We start from the raw sequence: 13136 nt of genomic DNA on the forward strand, positions 1-13136 counted from the left end.
ATAGCGTGGACAAGACCAAAATCTTCGAGCTGGGTTATGCTCCGACCATGAAGTTTGCATTGATAGTAAGTCACCATGTTTGCATCGCAGTTTCACTCGCAACATCGGATCATTCTCATCATTACAAATACGATTCAACATTGCATTTGACATTTTCAATCAAAAACTAACCACAAAATTGAGAAGAAATTCAACCATAAAAAAACTTCAAATTAACGTTTCTACTGGAAATTAAAAGAGAAAAGACGAATTCCTACCTTATTTTCTTGAGGAAGATATGAAGTCGTCAAAAAGAGAGCACCATTATTGTTCTTGCCATGGAAATCAAAATTTTAGGGCTACCAGTGGCTATTTTTGAGTTTAAATTGGGGAAGATACAAAAATTGATTAAATAATTAATATTAAAGAAAGAAAATGACATGTGGCTGTTTTAAACTGGTAAATAAAAAGGAAAAATGGCCCATGACGCGCCTAACGTGCGTGTAAACAACCCAGATGAGTTAATGGGTAAAAATTGCCAATTTACAACGATATATAGTTGTTTAGTGGTGTGATAGGACACTTCAAAAGTTTAGGTGTCTTTATGCAAATATGGGACAACTTCGATGGTGTCTTTATGTCTTTTCTCTAAATCTGACAAAGTTCAAAACAAAATTAAATCAATATCATCAACAGAAAAAAAAAAACAGATCAACTCAAATACTAAGAGTAACAATAATGTTAAATATTTGTTCTTTAGTTATATATTTGTTTAAATAATTAAAATATATATCCTAGTTTTAGTTCTTTCTAATGTTTAGTCATATAATTAATTCTCATTAGATTTATTTTGATATGATTTAGTACTTTAAAAATTATGGTCATTTCCATTTTGACTTATTTATTTTATGTGATTTCATTATTGTTTTTGTTGAACATTTTTGTGTCATCACTCACATCATATTTTGTGTTATTTTCTTAAGAAACATCTTATATAATTATATTTTTAATAAGACTACATAAATATTTGAAATAAAAAATAATCATATGTTTAGTACGAACACTCTACCGGAAAAACTCCAAAAAACCCGAGAACCCGAAAAATTTTGACATTGAAAAACCTAAATATTATTAGTTTACTTTGATTTACAAATCTAAAAACCCAACATATATAATTTGATTTGATATGTAAAATGACTCGAACCAATCCGGTCCATATATACCCCTAGATACAATTTTCTAACCTAATTTTGCATTTTATAAGTTTTGAAAGAAGCATTCCTATTAGGAATTTTGGAATTCTAAAATTTGCTAATACAATCATTGATTTTAAAGTTAAGATGCATCAATAATATTTACATAAAACATAAAAATTAAGTACATTGCTTTATATTACAAAATATGTTTTATAATATCATTGATAGAGTTATTGTCAACCCTTTTACATATTAACTTTAAAATCAAAGAATATATAAATAAATGTTTATCCTACTTAATTTAAAAAAAGATTAAGAACAAGATATTTCTATTTTAATGAAATTTCTTAAAAATTAATATCTAGATGAAAGTTAATGACGAGACATGTATATAGATATATAGAGCAAACTGTTTGACAGTCACCTCTCTCTCTCAAACTCTCGCTCGTCACTTTCCTCTCTTGCTCGCTCCCTCTCACTTTAATACAAACACAAGTTTATAAAATGGGTTTATGTTTGTATAAAGCGAGAAAAAATTGTATATATACATATATGTTCGTTCTCCTCTGTCTCCTCTCATAGATCTCGCTCACCAGCCTCACCTCTATCGCTTATACAAACAGAAACGAAATGTATAAATTGTGTTTCTGTTTGTATAAAGCGAGAGAAAATTGTTTATACACTTGCAAATACATATATCTTCGTCCTATACACTTATAATTATACAATACAAATATTCACCTGCCTAATTTTCTATAATCTTTCTCTCTTTCTTGTTTTATACATGCACAAATTATATAATTGNTATAAAATCTACAATGTCAGCTTAAAAAGTAAATAGGATAATTATATTTTAATTGGTAAAAGGAGATTAAGAACAAAAAAGATTGCTTTCGGTAAAGAGATTTTTTTTTTAAAAATAAATAAATAAGAAAATGGTTGTTCAAAAATAATACTTTACTAAGAAAATAATGTGTTTTAAAGAAAAGAAATAATATGTTTATTATGTAAAATACATTTTTTAATTCAAATTAACAATAATCATATTTCTGGACCAAAATGTTAGCCACATAGCATTTATGGACTAAAAGTATTAATAGAGGGGTTATTTTGGATAAAAATATTAATGCTAGAAGAATTTTTGGGATTAAACTATTAACACATGACCCTCTAGCTTATTATTGGATTTTCAAGTACATATTTATACTCCACGTGAATTCTATTATCCCAGAATTACTTTAAAATGAACTAAATAGTTCATGAAGTACTAAATTGATATAGAGAATGTATTTCACTCTCTTCGAGGATGAGTTGCCTATTTTTTCTCTCTTTCTTTTTTGTTATTTTATCTATACAACTATACATTTTTCACCATTATCATTATTGAAGTTTTATCAATAGATATCTGGTATAAAAATTATCAAGAACTAATGCATTTTATGAATAAATAATTTTTCAATAGTCTTATTTAAAATATATTTAAAAAATTAATTTATTTTTTAAAAACAATACCTATTAATTGATTTTTTTTAAAGTCATGAACTCAAGAGTAACAAGTCAAAGTGAAGCAATTGTATTTTTTTAAAAATACTTTCAAACTCATTAGAAGTAATTGAAAAAGAACAATTTCTTTTATATTTTCAAAAGAAGATCCTACATATTCTCCTAAAATCCATGAAGAATAAAAATAAAAAAAAGGGAAAGTGAAAGAGAGGTTTCTCAAATCTGTGTTACAAATTGGTCTTTTCATCCGCAATGGTTTGAGCCGTTGAGGAAATCTTTGGAGGTTGAATCTGATCTCAAAAATTTATGACCCATTCGATGTGTATATGAGATTGTTTAATGAAGAAAATCAAACAAATTAAAATGTAAAAAACTATGAAAAGATTGTTGAATTGGTTGAATGGAAGATTTGATTAGGACGATTATCATCTATGCTCTAGAGATTCTGAGTGGATGGAAAAGCGACTTGAGTTTTTGTTTTTATAAATTGTTAAAGAAATAAAATTTATTAAGGTAAAATGATGTTTATTATAGTTAGAGTTGAAAAAATGATTGGAAAAGAAAGGAGGAGAAAAGAGGAGAATTTTTTTTCTTTAAATATTAAATGGAGAAATATACGTGTCAAGCAGGGGCGGCTCAACATAACTCGAGGTCTAAAACAAAATTTTAATTAGAGGCCTAAAAATTTTATAAAAATTATTTGTATTTATTTATTTTTCTAAAAATTAAATGTAAATTATTACTTAATATCTTTTTTATAAATGATTTTCTCAAATACTTTTTCAAAATATTATTTTTAAGCAAGAATTTATCAATTCAACATTGAAAACATCATTTTATTGAGAAAATTATTATATGAATCGAAAATATAGTTCTATAAGCAATAAGTTGATAAATTTTAAATAAAGATAAGAGTTAGAATTATAGAATCGAATTCATAAAGTTGATAACTTGATCTATATCTTACTTTAATACAAAAATTTTGAAAAAATAAAAGAATATTTGTAATTTACTTTGTTCAACACTTTTCAGCTATTTGTTCATATTTTTCACAGAATATTACTCTAACAATAAAAGATTTGAAGAAATAAAGTGCATAAGGAATTAAAAAGATTTAAAAAAAATGTGAGTGTTAGCAAAGTGTGTATATATATATATATATATATATATATATATATATATAGGAATTTGAGGCCCCCAAAAATTGGAGGCCTAAGGCAGTGGCCTAAAAAATCATAGGCAAGAGCCGGCACTGGTGTCAAGTGTGTGTATTTCATGAAAAGATACATGCCTGATCATGACGTTTTAGGGAGGCAATAATTTCATTTTAAAATGGCCCAACAGGGTAATAGGCCCCCTCGTAAAGTATAAATGTATAGTTAAAAATTCGGTCATAGATTGAGGTCATTTGGCCATTTCCTCTGTTTTTGTATAATTTCGCATAGTTTAAAGACATTTTAAATTTTTCTTGATATAAAGAAATATAATATTGCGATCAAATTTTTTTTTGGGAAGATGTTATCTTAAATAAGGCCACTAGGTAGATTGCATAGGAGCTATTTCATTATTTATCAATAACTAACACAAAAATAAAAATACAACTATTATGCAGACTGAAAAAATGAGATATAAATATTATTAATTATCTCTTAATTATACTCCCTCCGTCCACTATTATTTGTCATACTTTCTATGTTTAGAGTCAAAGTATAAAAATGTTGAATAACATTTTAAGATGTATTTTTTCATTATATTGATATGCAAAAAGTTACAATTTATAGTACTTTTTATATAGTTTTTGAATTCTAATTTTTTAAAAATATCGAATTAATGTAATCTAATTCAACTTTGAAAATTAGTCAAATTGACTTTCGAAAAGTGTAACATAAAAAATAAAAATGGGCGGAAGGAGTATTAGTTTTAATATATATGTATTGTACATGTGTATTGCATTAATTTTTAAAAAGGTTTAAGTCATCTGCGACTCCTTAAAGTTGTCTGCATAATTCACTTAGACACCTCAACTAGGACTAATACCTATTGGACACTTTATCTATTCAACACTTGTTCCTATTAAACATTTTTCAATAATAAGTAAAAAAGACAAAGTGTAAAATACACTTGCTATAATGTGGCAAAATGACAAATTAAAAGATGACATGTGGAGTTGGATCCAACAATTATAGAAAAAAGAAATTTTATGTTAAAAATAATGAACATTATTTCAAATAGATTTTCTATCATTTTTTAAAAAAAATTAAATGAGAAGCCCAATCCTACTCCAACCCTTTTCTTCTTCATCTTCTTCCTAGCAAGATTTTCTTTCTCAAATGACAAAATTCAATTTTTGCTATATGCTTATATGATTAATTTTTATTCCTAATACATGAGAGATATTCAAAGAGACAGATACAAGAGTGATGAAAAAAGATAGTTTGTAAATCGTCCTGAAATCGATAGCAAATAAAGAGAAATTGAGAGGACATAAATTAATTTTATTGGATAAATATGATATTATTTTTGATAAGTTTAGAGAGTTAATATTTTAATTTGAATGGTAATATCTGTTCGAAGATGATCGAGATTGACGTCAATCAACTAACTTTTTTTCAGGCTGATGCTTTTTCTTCTTTTTTTTCCTGCAAATTCAATTAGTCGATTCAATTTTTATTCTTTAATAAGTATTGAAAAAAATTGAATAGAAAAAGAAAAGGAAAAAAAGAGAGAGAATGGAATACACTGGTCTTCTAGTCTTCATGAAGAAGACGACTTAAAGGGCGTGGGGGTGAGGTCTCTCTCTCTTTTTTTTTAAATTACTGTTACTTTATAAATATTTTTTAAAAGATTAAATTTTTTAAATGACAAATGACAGTCAAAAAAGAAAAAGTACTAAGTTTTTTTTTGAATAAAATAAAAATAAAACATTATTTAAGATTTTTTTACGCGCTCAGCGAAAGTGTAAAACACATCTTTTACCACATCAACATTTTGGGTTTAATAGGTATAACTTTTAAACAATTTAGGTGTTCAATAGGTAATAGTCATAGGTGAGGTGTCTAAGTGAAATATTCGGACAATTTTAAGGGGCTGCAGATGACTTAAGCCTTTTAAAAATTGTCCACAGGAAATGAATGATGTAAATTAAAAAAATAACATTAAATAGATTCAACTTCATTAAATTAAATTGAGAGAAAAATGTTTGTCATATTTGGTTAGATAGATCACCTAAGAAAATGAAATCATGTCATACAAAAATTCTCAGACATATAATGCAAATATTGATATTATAATTATCAGGATCAACCAAATAAATACAAACGATAATAACTAGACAAAAAAATATTAGAATGTAAATCATTAAAATTTAAATAAGTATACAAGTGTAAACACAAATAGAAGAGTATATGTTAAGTTAAAGAAAAAGAGAGCATATGTTAATTTTGTTGACTCTTTAAGAAGGGTAACACACACAACATATTTTTGTACACAATATTGATATTGAATAATAAATAAATAAATAAAGAAGTGAATAATCGATATTACAATACTATATTGATACAAATTGTTCAACGCTTCTCACACTCTCCTCAATGACTTAGTTTTAAATTTATAACTTATTATTTTTTCAAGTTTTTTTCGAACAAGTGGATGAACTATTACAATACGCTTGAACTTGGACAATTGGGAGAATTATTGCACTCCAGCTACATGCCAAACCAACAATCCAAGGCTGCACGTCCATATAAGGGGTATCATTTATATTATTTGTAGTAATGCTTTGTTACCCCCCCCTCCCCCCAAATTTTTTTTTAAGTATATAATATTAAAAAATTTCAACGAATCAGTGTTGGATGACACCTTTGACATAGGGTGGATCCAACCCTACTTAAGAGCGCAAAATGTAGGAAACGCATAAATCATATATGTTCTAATAATATTTCTCTAAATTAAACTTTAATTTAATTGATATGTGGAAACAAAACATTGAATAGGTAATTGGAGAATAATATGTTTTATGTTGGGGTTGCTTTACTCTTTCTCTTTCTTAGTATGCATAAGAATACTACAACAATAACAATAACAATAACAATTACTGAGATATTGATGAGTGGTATATTTGCGCTCATTTAAAGTTCATTTAGCTCAATAATTGGTGCCCTCAATGCCTAACTTTGTTATTTTTTAATCAAATATTGATGATTTGCAACTATGAAGACAATTGGATAAGCCATGGACTAAATCTTGAAAGAATAGCCAAAATGCAAAAGAACTGAAAAATGAACTTGGTCGCCTAGCATAAAGGGGAATCGTCGACAGAGCTAGAATTTGCCCAATTTGATAGAGCATAGCACTTTCATTTACTAAAGAAGGTCGGTGTCCTCATGTAGAAAAGTCGATACGCTGAATGAGAAAGGCGTATCTGAAGCACATTGCCCAAGCCCCAAAGTGACAATGTGTAAAGAAAAAATTCAATGCTCGAATGGTGAACTAAGTTGGTATTCGGTGATGTGTCAAATGTGAAAGACTGACTCAATTAAGTTCGCCAACTCGAGTTCAAACACCTAAAGCCTAGAGTATCTCAAAGGCGAGCTGAGGAACTTAGGCGCGCCTTACTAGTATCGCCGAGTGTCACAACCCAAGATAGACCCCAGGTGTAACATGGAGTATAAGACCCCAAGAGACCCCATATAAGCCATTTTGCATAATAAACAAGATAATATAAAACAAGAGTTTTAAAAGATCAATTCAAGAAAGAGAACTTTATATAACGAAGCAGAAGCTAACAATATTTCAAAGCCATCTTAGTACATAAGAAGTAATTGAGACGTAATCCGTACATCAAGTCTAAAACTAAAGTCTAAGACATAATGAAGTAGGATCCGTCCTCGAAACACGAGGACTCACAAATTTTCAATATTCTACTATAGATCGTAACCACGAAAGTGCAAGTCTGGAGCGTAGGACCCTACATTTTGATAAGAAATATAGTCAAAAGTATGCATTAGTACAAATATGTATCAAGTATGATAGTGTTGCATGTAGTGTAAAAATTATGATAATGGGGTATTTCCGTAATATGCAATGATCAAGCTAAAACATGATATAAAAGAGTTGGACAAAATAAGTCACAAACATGAATCAGGCTATTGTTATATGCAAACTCAATCAAAGAAAAGTGATCATCCCAATTACCCTTGAATCAATTAACATGCTCGCAACATATATTTTAAATTTTGGATAGTACGCCCCTCTTGAAAATTGGTTTGTGGATGAAAGGATGTACTACACTTAACACGACTACCAAGACCCTTTGGAAAGATTTTCAAAACTGAAAAACAAACTGGGTGCCACGATCGGAGATAATGGATAAAGGCGCTCCATGAAACCTACCCATTTTCCTCAAATACAATATAACATAGTCGTCCAACGAAGAAGAAACCTTGATGGGAATGAAATGAACCAATTTCGCCATTTGATCTAAAATAACCCAAATGAGATCATGCTGCCGCCGATGCGTGGTAAACTTACAATGATGTCTATATTCAAATATTCCAACCTCCAAGTAAGATTGCTAATATCTTGAGACAAGTCTCCCAACTTTTGATGCTCAACTTTCACTTGTTGACAATTTTGACACTTAGCCACAAATTCTGTAATATCCTTCTTCATCCCATTCCACCAATAGATATCCTACAACTCACAGTACGTCTTGGTGTCTCCCAAGCAAATGGAGTATCGAGAGCTATGTGCTTCTAATAAGATTCGTTCTCTCACGTCAACATTAGGAAAACACAATCGACCTTGATATTTAAGTACCCCTATCTCCCCTTGGAAGAAAGCCTCTACGTAGTTTTTGAGCACCATTTCCCTTAATTTAACAAAATTCAGATCGAGACCTTGTTTGGCTTTGACATCTGCCACAAAAGACGATTCCGAACAATTTTGAATAATAACACCACCCTTGTAGAGGCGATTGATCGAACACCTAATCAGTCAGTCTATGAATATCTCAAACATAGTCCTTTATATCTTCTTCAATATGAGTAACACTACCCATTGGTAATTGACTTAGAGCATCTGTCACCATATTTTCCGTATCGGAGTGATAGAGAACAATTATGTCATAATTATTTAGTAACTGGCGAAGATTTTGATCTTTTATTTTAAACACATATTGCAAATTCTTCTGGTTGGTAATACATCCACATGAACACCATCCAAGTATTAAGAGCAAACACGATCTTCGCTGGTTCAAAATCATGGGTAGGATAATTCTTCTTATGAATTTTAATTTGCCTTGAAGAATAGGTAATGACTTTCTCAGTTTGCATAAATATACACCCTAACCCAATTGTTGGGGCATCACAATAAAAAACAAATCCATTGGTTCCTTCTAGTAATTTCAACACCAGAGAGAAAGTAATTCTATCTTTCAATTCTTGAAAACGCTTCTCACACGCTTCAGATGATATGAAGCTAACACCCATTTAAGTCAACACCGTCAGTAGAGATGCAATCGACAAAATCCTTCGACAAACCTTTTATAGTAACTGGACGAACCCAAGAAACTTTTAATATCCGAAGGGGATAGAGGTTTAGGACAACTCTTGACTGCTTTCCTCTTCTTAGGATCTACCTCAATACCCTTATTAAAAATATCATGGCCAAGGAAATCCATTGAACTTAACCAAAACTCACATTTACTAAACTTTTCAAATAGTTGTTGGTCTTTGAGGACTACAACACAATCCTAAAATAATTGGTATGCTCGTCTTCACTCCTTGAATAAATGAACATATTATCAATGAACACAATCACAAACATATCATGGTATTGTCTATACACCCTAATAATCAAATCCATAAATTCGTCTGGAACATTAGTCAAACCAAATGACATTACCAAAAACTTATAATGACTATACCGAGTTTGAAAATCTGTCTTTAGAATATGATCTTTCTTTCACGCAACTGGTAATAACTTGACCAAATGCTAATCTTAGACAAGTAAACAACCTATCCTTGGGAGGAATAGATATAAGTTATATATTTGGGAGAAGGACAATATCATAGTATATTTCCCTTTCGAGAGATAAATACCGATGATTGATTGGAAATACTTTTGGAAACTCATTTACAATGAAGACAGACTCTTGAGTAGGGATTTTGAATCTATATCCCTTACCCTAACTAGATGGTATATGCAACCCTTAAAAATCATATGTCTAGCTTTAGGACAAGAGACAAACTGATCCATAGGCATAGAATTTCCTCCTTTCCACTCTAGGATAGGTTTATTTTGAAATTATACTTGACTATACGAGTTATACAATCAATAAAAGCATAACATGAATACAACCAATACATACCAAGGATAACATCAAAATCTATAATATCAAGCTCTACAAGATAAAAAAAAAAGAAACACGAGTGTTTTTGTATGAAAAGGAGACTGGATAGTTTTTATAGGCCCTGTTAGCCTCAACAGAATTACCAATAGAAGTATTGACAGAAACAAGATTTAACAATAAATCCAGAAGAATATCAAACCTCATAGCTACATATGGAGTCATAAAAGACAAGGTAGCACCGAGTTTTAGTAAAGCATAAACATCAAGCTAGAAGACTTTCAACATACCGGTAACCATATCGGGTGAACCCTCTTACTTATGACGAGTCTACAGTGCATATCATCTATTTTCTCTTGAGTCCCACTAGGACCGGATGAAGGATTCGATGTTACCCGTTGACTATTATCTTCCCTATTCTAGAAACTAAGGGACAACTCCTTATCTTTCTCCATCTTACCACAACCAAAACATGCATTGAAACCCACTAGACATCTACCCTCAGGATATTTTATACACTTAACACAAGTAGGCAATAAAGATCCACCATTATTCCTTCCTTGATACTTAGGTTTAGACACCCTACATTTGTTGAACTTAGTAGGACAATTGGATGAAGCTTGGTCGGAAAACCTATGTCGGAACTTAGAACGACCATGTCCATCAGAACTTCAGTGCGAGAAGTTACTATCTCTGTTCTTAGACCTCTTTGCCTCTCTAAACCTTTCCTTAAGTTTGTTCTGTTCAGTTGTTTGAGAATGAACCATGAGACGAGAAATGTACATATCATTAATAAGTATAGTGGTATGATATTCCTTAACCACTATCTCCGATACACCCAAAACAAACTTACTCATTCTCTCCCTAGGATAGACAGCCATGGTAGGAGCATACCGAGACAACTATATAAACTTTAAAGAATATTCCTTCACACTCATATTTTCTTGATAAAGGTTGATGAATTCAAGCACCTTTGCCTCCCTCATCTCAAGGGGAAAAACCTATCAATGAAACAACCTTAGACTTTTCATAATTGAGAGGACCCGCATCAACCATCCTCCATTCCATTTGTTAAACCACATTTGAGGAACTCCTTGATTTGGTAAGCGAACAATTATTCCTTTTCCACTAGTGTCACTCTCATGACCATCAACACCTTGTATACCTCATTAATGAGCTCTTGAGGGTATTACTTCACCTTAGAACCATGAAACTCCAGAGGATTTATTCTAGTGAAATCCCTTACTCTAGTTGCTATTGTACCCACATTTGAGTTCAAGGGGACCGCAACCTTCCTATCGGCTTTAGTTGTATGGCTTGTGAAACCACTTGAAAATTAGCCCTAAAAAATCTGCACCAGTAACTTGCTTGACAAAAAGGTCGACCGGAATAAGAGGAGATTGAGGAGGAACCTTTTTGATTCACATTCTCTCTCACATTCTTCTATCATTTGCCCTTCGAGTGACATATCTTGTAGAGCATCAGATAAGGATTAGAAGAGACATATTATAGAGTTAAACTCTATTGCATGACTTTTAGAGTAATGAAAGAAGTGGAATTTCCTAAACACCTTATAGACTGTCATTCATAAATCTGATACAATTTACACGCATGAACGACAAGACTCTACTTGACGTGGCCTATGAGACTTTCCTAGGACCTTTCTAAATCTTGTGCTATGATACCAATTTTTCACGGCCCAAGGTAGACCCTAGGTGTAACATGGCATATAAGACCCCAAGAGGCCACATACAATCTAGTTAGCATATATAGACAATATAATATGAATCAAGATATTTAAAAGATCATTACAAAACAGAGCGTTTTATACGATGAAGCATAATCTAACAATGTTTCAAAGCCATCTAGTACATAAGAAGTAATCTCGACGTAACCTGTATATCAAGTCCTAAACTAAAGTGTAAAGACATAATGAAGTGAGCCCGATACTCAAAACATGAGGACACTAATATTCAATCTTCTACTATATATCCTAGCCACTAAAGTGTGAGTCTGGAGCGTCGAAACCTATATTTCGATAAGAATATAGGTAAGAGTATACATTAGTACAAATTTGTACCAAGTATGATAGCGATGGATGAAGTGTAAAAATCATGATAAATGGACATTTTTGTTATATGCAATGACCTAGATAAAACATGATGTAAAAGAGTTGAACAACAAAAGTCACCAAAAATGGCCAATGCAAGTTGACATCTTCTTAAATCACATGTGAGATACTTCTTGAAGTAACCTTGCTTCATTAATGTATGAGAATTACCTTTAACCGATAGAGCTATTGACATAGAATCCGGTGTGTACACTACACCAAAATGAGGTGTTTCACTTGTCAAGTTAAGAACCATAAATTTCCAATTTACGTAGACCCACTAGCTAATGTCCATCTAGACAATCTAGGTGGCATATGGTTTATGGGACATGGGTAATCACCCTTGTCCACTCAGGGCTAAGCGTAACTCCACGGAATAGTCATTGGTATTATTTGTATTTTCTTTAAAAGACTTGGGTAATCACCTCTTGTCCTTATATCACATGACATGAGTAATCGCCTCTTGGCTTTTTTATTAGAGGGCATGAGTAATCGCCACTTTCCTCATTCTTAGAATAACTCTTTAACTTTTATTCATTTTAGGTTTGAAGACCATTCCACCTTAGAATCCTTTATGTAAGAAAAACTTTTAATATTTATGCATGAGGTAGTTATGGTGAGAAATCCTTTCACAACAATTAACTACAACAACATATATGCTTTATTCTCAACGGTATGTACACGATATTTCATCAATTCCATAAGAACATACAAATTTCCATAAAAATGTGGAATTTTCTCAATTCATTCACAGTAGATCATAAAATAATCTAATAAGTCAACATTCATTAAAGAACCTACGACATAAAAGAAAAACTCTGACTCAATTAGGAATTTCTAACTTTGTAAATTGGATAATTTAGGAACCCTATGGAGAGAACGAATACATGGAAGAAGACTCTCATAACTCAATGCCAAAAGCTTTTCTGAAATGGAGGAATTGAAGACTTAACTTAAAACCATAAGTTGATCTTCAAGCTTTCTAAAGAGAGAAATATTT

This window comes from Solanum pennellii, chromosome 6 (assembly GCF_001406875.1).
Source record: "Solanum pennellii chromosome 6, SPENNV200".
NCBI lineage: Eukaryota > Viridiplantae > Streptophyta > Magnoliopsida > Solanales > Solanaceae > Solanum > Solanum pennellii.